This window comes from Hydractinia symbiolongicarpus, chromosome 8 (assembly GCF_029227915.1).
Source record: "Hydractinia symbiolongicarpus strain clone_291-10 chromosome 8, HSymV2.1, whole genome shotgun sequence".
NCBI classification, from domain to species: domain Eukaryota; kingdom Metazoa; phylum Cnidaria; class Hydrozoa; order Anthoathecata; family Hydractiniidae; genus Hydractinia; species Hydractinia symbiolongicarpus.
This window is the reverse complement of record NC_079882.1, coordinates 14,382,316-14,393,600: the sequence shown is the minus strand read 5'-3', so window position 1 is coordinate 14,393,600 and position 11,285 is coordinate 14,382,316. Positions and strand designations below refer to the sequence as shown.

Here is an 11,285-nt window from a genome sequence, read left to right as displayed (position 1 = left end):
CACTAAGTTCAACAAGTTTTTCAATGGCTTCGTTTCCGATCCAGAGATGTGTGGGTTGATAGTAAATACTGCTCAATTTTTCTACCTCTGTGGGAATATTCGACATGTTTATTACATGTCAAAAACACTTTACATATAACTCCTGTGGAGACGCTAGGCGAACTTGTACACTGCAAAACCAAGGAGGGCTAAGGATCCAACGATGAACGTTAGCTCACCGTCTTGTTGCTGCTTGCTAGGCGTGTAGAAGTCGGATAACTTAGGAGCCTTCTCGATCGTTGCGATGTAATAGTCTCTCATACCTTCATCGAGCTCCTTCAAGCTCTCTCCAGCTTGCCTTTTCAGCTCTTGTTGATGGTTATACCAATCGATCTTTGCCTGCCGATCTCTTACCCACTGTTGCTGAGCTGCTTGAAGCTGTTCAATCGCCTTGTCGTGCCTTTTACGCTCGGCCTCACCATGGCCTGACAGCTTACTGAACAAATAGTTGCTCCCCGAGAACGCGAGGGCATTGATTATAGCCCCACCCGCGAGTACTAATATGCTTGCCATCTTTATTTTGGGATTCTACTGATCCATTCTACACCCTAGCTCCTTATGATTATACCCGCCTTCATCCGATTGACTCCAGCGATGACGATGATTAAAGGGATGTTGCTCGGGTAGGTATTAACGTGAACCACAGGTTCACATTAACCACGCTTATACAATGCCAACTGAGCGGTTTCCCCGGTACGGGGGAACCTGTGAAATGGTCATCTGGCTCGTGAAATTTACCATTCCTTAACATGCTCAGGAGGCAGCTTTGTGTCTTCAGAAACCCGCAAAAGCTCTTCTTTCACAAACACACGCTCTGGCGCTCCTGCGGAGCCGCTAGGCGACCCATCTGCAAGGTAGTACATCGTTCGGTTGTTTGGTTCGTTGACGATGCGGTCCAAACGGAACGTTTTTTCGACCAAATCATGTCAGTTGCACGTCTTCTCTGATCTCCATGCTCTTCACCAGGTTGCATCAAATATCGGTAGAGACCATCTTCTGCCAGAGGCTTCTTGTCAGGCTTGTAGCTTGCTTTTTGTGGAACCTCGTCGAGTTTGACTGCATCGTTTGGTTTCATCTTGATTCCAGCGGTTTTGGTGTTGTTCATCTGATCGACAATTTTGTAGAGTTGCTTGACCCATATCGTCGAGACCTTACCCTCTTCGTTGAGCTCTTGAGCATCTTGAGCCTTGAAGAGACGTCTCGCGAGCTGCTTGTTGAAGTTTTCCACAAAGGCAGTGTGGCGATGATGGTACTTTGTCACCGTCCTGTCGATCTTGACGTCATGTTTTTGAAAGGTCTTTGTAACGTCTGCAAGGAACTCGGTTCCTGCATCTATCATGACAGTCTCGGGCCACGTCAAGGGTCTGGCCTTGCCTCCGGGCTTCGCGTAAATGTCCTCGATCATTTTGGCCACTTCTGCAGCCTTTTTCGTTCGCAGGGGTCTCGCCACTTTGAACCTGCTGGCAATGTCAATTCCAGTAAGAATGTATTTGTATTTCGAGCCATACAGGCGATCATGAGGCATGCTAAGCAAATCAAATTGATGTACTGCATTTGGAACTGTAACGGTGTAATGAGGATGTTTTACCACCTTTGGTCCTGGAATGTGAACCTGCCAGAAGGCCTGGTTGGCAAGGTAGATTTTGACTTTTTTCATAGACAAACCACTAAGTTCAACAAGTTTTTCAATGGCTTCGTTTCCGATCCAGAGATGTGTGGGTTGATAGTAAATACTGCTCAATTTTTCTACCTCTGTGGGAATATTCGACATGTTTATTACATGTCAAAAACACTTTACATATAACTCCTGTGGAGACGCTAGGCGAACTTGTACACTGCAAAACCAAGGAGGGCTAAGGATCCAACGATGAACGTTAGCTCACCGTCTTGTTGCTGCTTGCTAGGCGTGTAGAAGTCGGATAACTTAGGAGCCTTCTCGATCGTTGCGATGTAATAGTCTCTCATACCTTCATCGAGCTCCTTCAAGCTCTCTCCAGCTTGCCTTTTCAGCTCTTGTTGATGGTTATACCAATCGATCTTTGCCTGCCGATCTCTTACCCACTGTTGCTGAGCTGCTTGAAGCTGTTCAATCGCCTTGTCGTGCCTTTTACGCTCGGCCTCACCATGGCCTGACAGCTTACTGAACAAATAGTTGCTCCCCGAGAACGCGAGGGCATTGATTATAGCCCCACCCGCGAGTACTAATATGCTTGCCATCTTTATTTTGGGATTCTCGTTTAATATTCGACACTGTGAAAACGCCCATCTAAGATGTTCAGCTAAGCATCTTGAAGTAGGAAAACGTAGCATTTAATATCCCCCGTTGTTCCGTCTGCTTTCTTGGTCATATGCAAGGTTATACCGTCTGACAATCTCTGTAATGGCCTTCCGGAACCGTGTAGACTATGATCAGGTGATGCTCGGAAATCAACAAACAGGGTGTATCTCTCTGTGAAGAACTGCCCAATCGTCACCTTTGAATCGTGGCTACCGAATAAGTTTACGATCTGCTCGAGGTGATCTTTCGGGAGCATCGCGTGCGTGTAGAGCTCATTAGGTTCACCCTCGACAGTGATCAAGATTTTTTCGATCTTTGGGTTGTAGAAGACCTCGTTAGCACCCGAGTAAGCCTTCACTTTCCCCGGATCTACGAACAATAATAAGACGCCTTTTATACTTTTTGCTGGAGTATCAATTTGCAAATTGTAGCTGGTATCAGCCTTTTTTATCGTGACAACTTTGCTACGGAGAACCCTTTCATAGGGTAGCGCCAAACGACTATACCGTGACATCATAGCGCTCGCGAGACCCTTGTTATTAACCTTGTCAAACTCTAGTGCGATATTAGTGATCTTGTACGCACTGTCTGCGGGTTTAGCTGCCGTGCTTCCTGAAGACACCGTACCACCATCTTTGATAACGTCACCATATGATGCAAAATGTATAACGAATTGCAGCCTATCGTGTAGCCCTGGCTGGTAGAACGGCAAGTCTCGTGTCAATTCAAACATTTTACCGATAGGGATGCAAAACGTGCTGCCATAAGCTGCAACGATCGCTTTTTCCTCATCCGTGCCTACATGATCAGTCGCTTTGGCCTGTAAGGCGCGGATTGTACCGTCGTTGGGATTGATCCCCTCTAGGATCAAGTTGTTTTCCCGATCAAACTTGGGCAACCATAGGTCCTTGTAGGTAGCGAGCACCCTGTAGTCGCTAATATTTTGCACCTCGTTGCTATTCAAAGTGATACGAAGATTTTGCACCAAGGATTTACCTATATTGCTGACGATAGTGCGCTTCGTGTTTGTTCCCGTAAGTTCCAGATCGAAAAGTAGTTTGATACTGCCTGGAAAAATTACATCGTTCTGCCCCATGTTGGGGATGTCAACATACAAGTCCTCGTTCTGATTAATCGTACTAGGCACATGACTTACTTTTACACGCTGCTTCTTCCCTTTCATAGCCATCATTGTTTTAATCTCCGCGTAGGGATCGAGCTTAGTTCCGAATATGTTACTCATGCTTTATTATTAGCTGATTTTCGTTTCAAATAAATGCCGATTAATCCAATATACGAAGGAGACGACTTTACGCCAGAGGAAAACATTCCAGACGAGGATTTCAGTAGGCCTGATGCCAATTTAATGCCCGATCTGCATCAGCAACAAGATCAGGAACAATCCGGCTCAGCACGAGACACCACGACAAGACAGAGGGAAGAGCTGTTAAAATCAAAAGTCGACGATCTTTACGAACACCTTGGTGAGGAGCTGGGGCAGCCAAGCGCGAGATATTACAACGAGTTTGAGGCACGGGGAAACCAGCTTCTTTTCGATGGCATAGAGATCACGAAAAGGCATGGTGAATTGAGGAGCGTTGCCGAGATAAAGAGGAGGTTAGGTACAAATCGCTTGCGAGTCATGGGGTTTACCGACTATACTACACCAAACAAAGGCAGTAAAGTAATGGTTCAGAAACTCCTTAACGAGATTGTTCACGTTGATCGCCTAGCGGCCATGTCAGCGGAAGGGCGAAGCCCGTCTCAGCAAGAGAAGGCCGATGATATCGAAATGATGCCGCTGCTCGAGAACTTCCTTGATGAAACGGAGAGCCTGATCGATCGCCTACCGTCTCAGCAAGAGCAAGAGACTCCTTTTGGCTTCACAGAGCGTGAAAGAAGAGGGCTCAACCTCGAGCTTCAAACGCTAAAGGGTAACCTAAAGCACTTGAAAAACAAGATGATCTTCTACGACAGCAAGATCGCTAAAGCAGAAGCCAAGGTGAAAAGGCTTGAGACGAAGAAGGCTACACCAGGGGCATTCGAAGAGCAGCTAGCTATCTGGAACGAGGATATCGCGAGGGCCAATGAAGAGCTAGAACGACTCCAAGATCAAAAGGAAGCAGTACGAGAAGCACACGGTTTACTTTCCTCGGATACCCAGAGCCAACTGAACGCAATTAAGGAAACGCTGATGAAAATCACAGAAGACGATAAATCTCTAGCTGAAAAGCTTAGAATCTTGTTCAAGGAGCAGGGGGTTACTATAGCTAGCATCGTGGCGGCTGTTGGTCTACTGATTTCCACCATTGTACTCGCAGTTAAAGGTGGAGGTTCCGCAACAGGCGCAGGAGGAAGTGCCGCAGGGAAGGGTTTTATACAAAAACAGCTGGAAACGCTTGGAAAATTTTTGAAATACTTAGCAGGTAAGGCAGGTGCAGCGCTACCAGGGATTATTGGCACGGTTGTCTCGTTCTTTTTCAGAGTAGCAGCAAAAGTTGTCGAATATGTAGCCAAGCACCTCTACATAGCGATCGCTGCCGCTGCTGCTTTTGTTGTGGCATATAAGAGAGGCAAGAAGTCGTAGATGATCTAGTATGTTGACAAAAAAACATATTAGATCGCCTTGCGGCTCAGCATGAGCACCTTTATTTAAGCCATAGATATGCTAAGATGAGACCTACTCCCGCAGTAACCAAGGTGGCCTTGGTGTCCTCGTGAGGGTTTCCATCTCCTAGACCTGACTGAGGTATCTTTTCAGACCCCCGGCCTGTATGGGCACCACCTCTCGATATTTCTTGCCGTGTAGCACCTCGTTTCAAACCCCGAGGCTGTGTGGTAATGGGCTTGTTGTTTAGGTCTAGCCTTATGCCAATCATCGCACTCGCCGGCGCAATCAAGATGTTGTTGTTATACCCCACAATTTTACCAATACGCAGGTTCATATCGGATGGTAGCATGTACACGTGGTGCATCACGGCAAAATTCACTGGGGTCCTGGCATATTGAAGCACCTTTTGAAACTCAGTGATATCGTGGCCTACGTTCTCCTCACGTTGTACCATGGCTTCGAATTTCTGTAGTAGTATCTGTCTCGCTGTGAAATTGTCAGCACCCGAACCTATAAGGGATGCCTTGGCATCAGCTTGGGACCCTAGTAGTAAAATCACGTAAACACGAATACTCTCGCTAAGCTTCGTCAGACCTTCCGATGTCAGGCCTTGGCTCGTAGGCATAATAAACTTGGCCCAATCACCATCTACTTGCGGCCACCATCTACCATTTGTGAGCGAGGACATGAGAGCCTTAAACTTGTACTGGGCATTGGGGTCGGCACCATATTCACGACAAATCTGGGCATATCCAGAAGTAGAGTAGGGGTTCTCGTATTGAGAAAAGCCGTCATCGTATGGCATGGGTACCTTCATTCTCGCTAGGATACGTCGCATGTGGTAATAGACGTGGAATTTAAAGATACTGTTGATGAGAGGGACGGAGTCATTCAAGTGTTTGGCGGATATACCCAAGGCGGTGCTAGCGCAATGACAGGCGAAATTAACTTGTATATTCCAGTAGCCAAGGGCTTGACCGGTCCAATTTACACTTACGGGGTCGTTTAACAGGTTAGTGGGGACTTTTATGGGGTATTTCGTGAACATCGAGAAGGTCACAGGAATGTGCGATTCTGTAGAAACGTAGAGGTCTTGATGTTCTAGATTAATTACAACGAGAGGCCATTCGCCTCTATTGGACTTGTATTTTGCCTTGTGGTTATAGCTATAAATGATCATGTTTCTTTAAAGAAACATGAGACAGCTGTATGTCACGGATATAGAGAAGCCTACGATTTTTGACGATTACCTAGGGCAGGACACGAGAATTGCCCTGAAATCGATAAGTATCAGGCCCGTATGGCTGAACCTCTACAGTAACAACGATTTTACAATACGCAAAGTAGGACCTGATCAGACTGTTACCCGAATTAAAATAATGAACGGTTTGTACAAGATTGAAGATATCGCGGCCATCGTCAACAGCCAAGCAGGGGACAAGATTAAGCTGTTTGTCCTGAAAAATGGACTCTGCAGACTTAGGGTTAGTGACGGGTATACTGTGGTAATCCATCAAAAACTACAGGAGCTTATGGGGCTACCCTACGACCCTGCAAAAAAGTACTTTACCAAAGGCGACTATGACAGCTACTACAAAACTGACGTGTACCAAAGATTAAGACTCGTTTGCACCCAGCTGGATGAAGACGATTGCCTACTGGATGGGAAGAAATAACAAATTCTTGCTTTGCTTCCCACCAAAGAATTAAACGCATGGGGGGACATGCTTACGTGGAGTTTTGACACTCCAATATACCTTCCTTTGAAAGGCTCAACAGACAGACTGGAGTTCATGCTGACGGACGAGCATCACCATGAAAAAAATGTTTCGTTCGTCGGAATTACGATGCATTTACTCATAGAATAAATGGTAGATATGAAGCTTTACCCAACTTTGCCGCCAAGTGCGCCTGAGCAGGAGCCTGATCGCCTGGCGGCTCCGCAGGAGCAAGAAAGTCAGGTCTACAGACTAAAAAAGATCGAAGAAATCGAGCAGTACCTGCGGTCTGAGATCAAAGAGAGAGAAAAACCCTACAAAAAGTTCAAGCTTTGGGGGATGGGGCTTCGCTATGCTGATCATGGCATGATTGCTGTAACTGTCATCACCTCCGCAGCAGGTATTGCCACGCATGCAACCGGATTCGGAACCCCCATAGCAATTGGCCTTGAAGTCGCGGCTCTTGCAGTGGGCATGGGCCAGGTAGGTTTGAAGAATGCCTCGAAGCGACTAGAGCACAAGGTGCACAAGCACGAATGCATCAAACTCCTAGCTGAATCAAAACTAGACACTGTTTACGATAAGATCTCCAGAGCGATCCAAGATGGTACAATTTCAGACTACGAGTTTACATGGATCATGCAGGAAAAACAGCGCTACATGGTACTCAAGGAGCAGATCCGACAACGAACGAAAAAAGCTGTGAAATCCATCAACGATAATGAACGCGCAGAGTTGCTAGCACAAGGCAGGCAAGAAGCTAAAGATGAAATTTTTAAAAAACTGCAATCTGCGCAGTATGTCAGCGCTACTTAGAGTCTCCACCTGCTTACAAAGTCTAATATGTTGGTCAACATACTAGACGATCACTTCTCCCGTATCTTGATCTATGAGCAAGTCGCCATCATGTACGACACGTCGCTGTTTTTTAGCGAGATCCCTCAAATATTGAGCTAGATTTTTCTCCCATGCAATTTTAGCACAAGGCTCGCAGTACGGTCCGTCCGTTTGTGTCGACGCATCCTTATACTTGACCTTGCGTATGGCCTCAATAAGGTCTATTCGCTTCAGCGTAGAGTACCCTTTGAGACCTAAGGCTTTAGCTTCTTGTCGCAGTTTGTCCATTTGTTTATGTGAACAGCGCCAGGCTTTCGTTATTTTTTGTGACTGTCTCCAGTCACAAAAGATTACTTTTTTTTTTTTTAGTCTTCCACTTCCACAAGGTCGTAATCATAGTAAAATTGACCAGGATTCTTCGTAGATTGTTTCTTTCCCAGTGACTTGATGAACATCTGACCCGTTCGACCTATCAAAGCTTCTCTCAGTACACTCGTTGCCCATGCTTGAAATGGTTCACCATCACAATCGATCAATGTGATGACAGTTGCATCACCTTTTTTGGTCTTGATCTCTTCAACATACTCAATTTTGAATATGATTCCAGTGGGAACATCACGCCACTTCATAATACTCTCGTGTTCTGATTTCAAGGCATCAAATTGTTCTGCAGATAGGAAAGGCATCTCTTTATTATAGATTTTTTAAACCTCAACCAGGATCAAAATACTGGACATTACTTCCATAATTTAGATATCTCGCGCTTCTCTTCCTCATCTACACACCAATTCCAAAATCAATCCGGATGCCACGCCACTGGCAGTACCTCATTCCATAGTTTTGCATAAAAATTACGCTTGTGATGATGCCGCAGCAATTTATCATGAATGACATCAAAACCACGCAGCAATACAACAATCTCGATGTGACCATTTTCAGCTGCAAGTTCTAGATCCCCATTAAACTCTGTCGCACCCCACTCTTTGAATAGTTTAACCATCTCGATGTGACCATTTTCAGCTGCAAGTTCTAGAGCCCAATTAAAGTCTGTCGCGCCCCACTCTTTGCACAGTTTAACAATCTCGATGTGACCATTTTCAGCTGCACTTTCTAGAGCCCCATTAAAGTCTGTCGCACCCCATTCTTTGCACAGTTTAACAATCTCGATGTGACTATTTTCAGCTGCAAGGTTCATGGCCCAATCAAAGTCTGTCGCACCCCATTCTTTGCACAGTTTAACAATCTCGATGTGACAATTGAGAGCTGCAATAAGAATGGCCCTATTAAAGTCTGTCGCACCCCACTCTTTGCACAGTTTAACAATCTCGATGTGACCATTTTCAGCTGCATTTCGTAGAGCCCAATTAAAGTCTGTCGCACCCCACTCTTTGCACAGTTTAACAATCTCGATGTGACCATTTTCAGCTGCATTTCGTAGAGCCCAATTAAAGTCTGTCGCACCCCACTCTTTGCACAGTTTAACAATCTCGATGTGACCATTGAGAGCTGGAAGTTCCATGATTGCATTCTTGAACCAAGTCATTTCTCTTTATTATGTTGTGACCCCAACCAGGGTCACAATATTGCGTTCGTACGAGAGTGCTGCAGCACAGCGGTAATTGTCCGCGGTATTGACCCTTTGCGCAGAGGATCAATATAGCGAGGAAACAGTGCTGCGCTAGACCCTTGAAATTAGAGTTTGACTCAAAAAACGGCGATAAGTCGAAAGTGCGCTAGAGAGCTCCACTTTCTATGTGTTAGCCTGTTTAGGCGTTGGCTTGATAATATGCCTAGGGGTGATTTGATGGCCCGCTCCGTAGGCTTCGCAATAGGCTTGTTATTCACGTCAATCTGGACCCCAACGTTTACATTTGCAGGCGCGATCAAGATATTGTTGTTGTACCCCTCAATTTTACCTATACACAGGTTCATATCAGAAGGCAACATGTCCAGGCTGGGCATGACGGCAAAATTAACGGGAGTTCGGGCATGTTGTAGCACTTTTTGGAATTGGGTTATGTCACTCCTGTATATATTCAGTTTTTTTAAATATTTCATATGATATGTGCTATATACATACCTACCTACAGTACTTCATTATTATTTTATAAAATTAATTTTAAAATCCACCAAAGTTTTTTTATAATTTTATAATCTATATTCCTGAACAGCCAGCTAGAGTTAGTTTACTTACTACATTTCAACACAATGCGCTTCATAACCACGCAAGCTACCACATTTTGTAGATAAATTTTTCTCCTTAATATTGAACGCCCTTGATCAGATAAAAAGGATTCTGGATGGGCAAATAAAATCTTAATATCTCCGTTTTTAATACCACAATCAATTGTAATATTTGTATCATCATCGTCGTCCTCCACTGCATCATTACTTCCAAACAAGCTCTCATCTGCCTCAAACATCCTCTGTTCCAAGTTCAATACAGCAGCAGAAAAAACAATCCCATTCAAGTATTTCACCTGATCATTTATAATGGAAGTTAAAGGGCCAATGACCAAAACAATATTCTTTTCATTTTTAACTGGGAAGAGATCAGCAAGTAAATGAGAAATAATTGATTTTCCAAATCCAGTAGGCAGAACAGGCAAAGCTTCCAAACATATGACTTGCTTTGGTTTCAGGCAAAACTGAAAAATTTAATTATTTAATGCGAAAGATAATCACTTTAAAATATCCATATACGTTAGAGCCATCACGACCTAAAGCCTTCAAGGTCCAGTCTTCACTAAAAAGTTCTATTTTTATCGATCACGATAAAATCCAGACCCTAATAATTAAATTGAAACTCGATTACCAAAGACTAGGAAGTATAAAATTCCTGATAAACGAGACACGAGTGCATTAATCTGCGAAAATCAAAGATTTTTGACCAGCCCCCACCAGGGCCATTTTCGCCTCGCCGTCCGATCTTCAAAAAGAGACAATTTGTCCGGGTATCGAGGTTGGGGTACTGCGAAAATATGTCCCTTCGAAAATTTGAAAACAGGCCATTCGCGAAAATTTGTCCCCACAAAAATTTTGCCTAATCCGCGAAATTTTAAATTTTGTTTTTTCTTTATTTTTAAAGTCTGAGGGTTCCTTTTTTGTAGGCTTGATTAATTAACCAAGTACTGAAGATGAAAAGATAAGGCAAAACTGACAAAGGTCTCGAATCAGTTGATCCTTTCAAGGATATCAATCCGTTGCTCCCAGCTTCTATTACAGATGATCAACCGAATTTGAGTTCTCTTTCCAGCCTTACGGATGAAAGTTCCTTACACCTGAAAGTGAAATAGTAGTAGTAGATGTAACGGATGAAGAATCAGCTTTTTTTGGATTTAATTAGAGTTTACTTTCGTTTTTTATTTTGTTGTGCTTATTCTACATGACGTTACAGTTGTGTTGAAAGAGCTTTGAACTAAAATGCAAAACTACATTTTGTCTCGGTCGGTGCAGAATTGACCGGTGTAACGAGGGTTGATGAGATAATGCTATTCGGCCCAAACCGTTTAGACAACCTATTTTACTTTCTTTAAAAAAAATGCTATTACGACCTCATTGGCAAAGTAAGTCTCCCCGAAAAGTTAGATCATGTCTTATCCGCGAAAAAAAAAGTCCCCGCGAAATGCTAAAATTTCGCGGATGAGTTAAACCACGAAATTTAATCCCTGAAAAATTTTCCCTATTAAAGCACATTAAGAAAGAATAGTAGACTGCTGAAATAATAAAAACAACAGTCCTGTCTTTTAGCAATTGTTTGTAGCTTAGCTAGCTAGTTAAGCTAGCTAAAACAAGGTTGTTA

General features: G+C 44.0%; 1 pseudogene; it reads right to left on the bottom strand.

The window, feature by feature from the left end:
• Positions 1 to 8,219: 8,219 nt before the first annotated feature.
• Positions 8,220 to 9,026, bottom strand: LOC130654561 (ankyrin repeat domain-containing protein 50-like; annotated as a pseudogene).
• Positions 9,027 to 11,285: the final 2,259 nt, after the last annotated feature.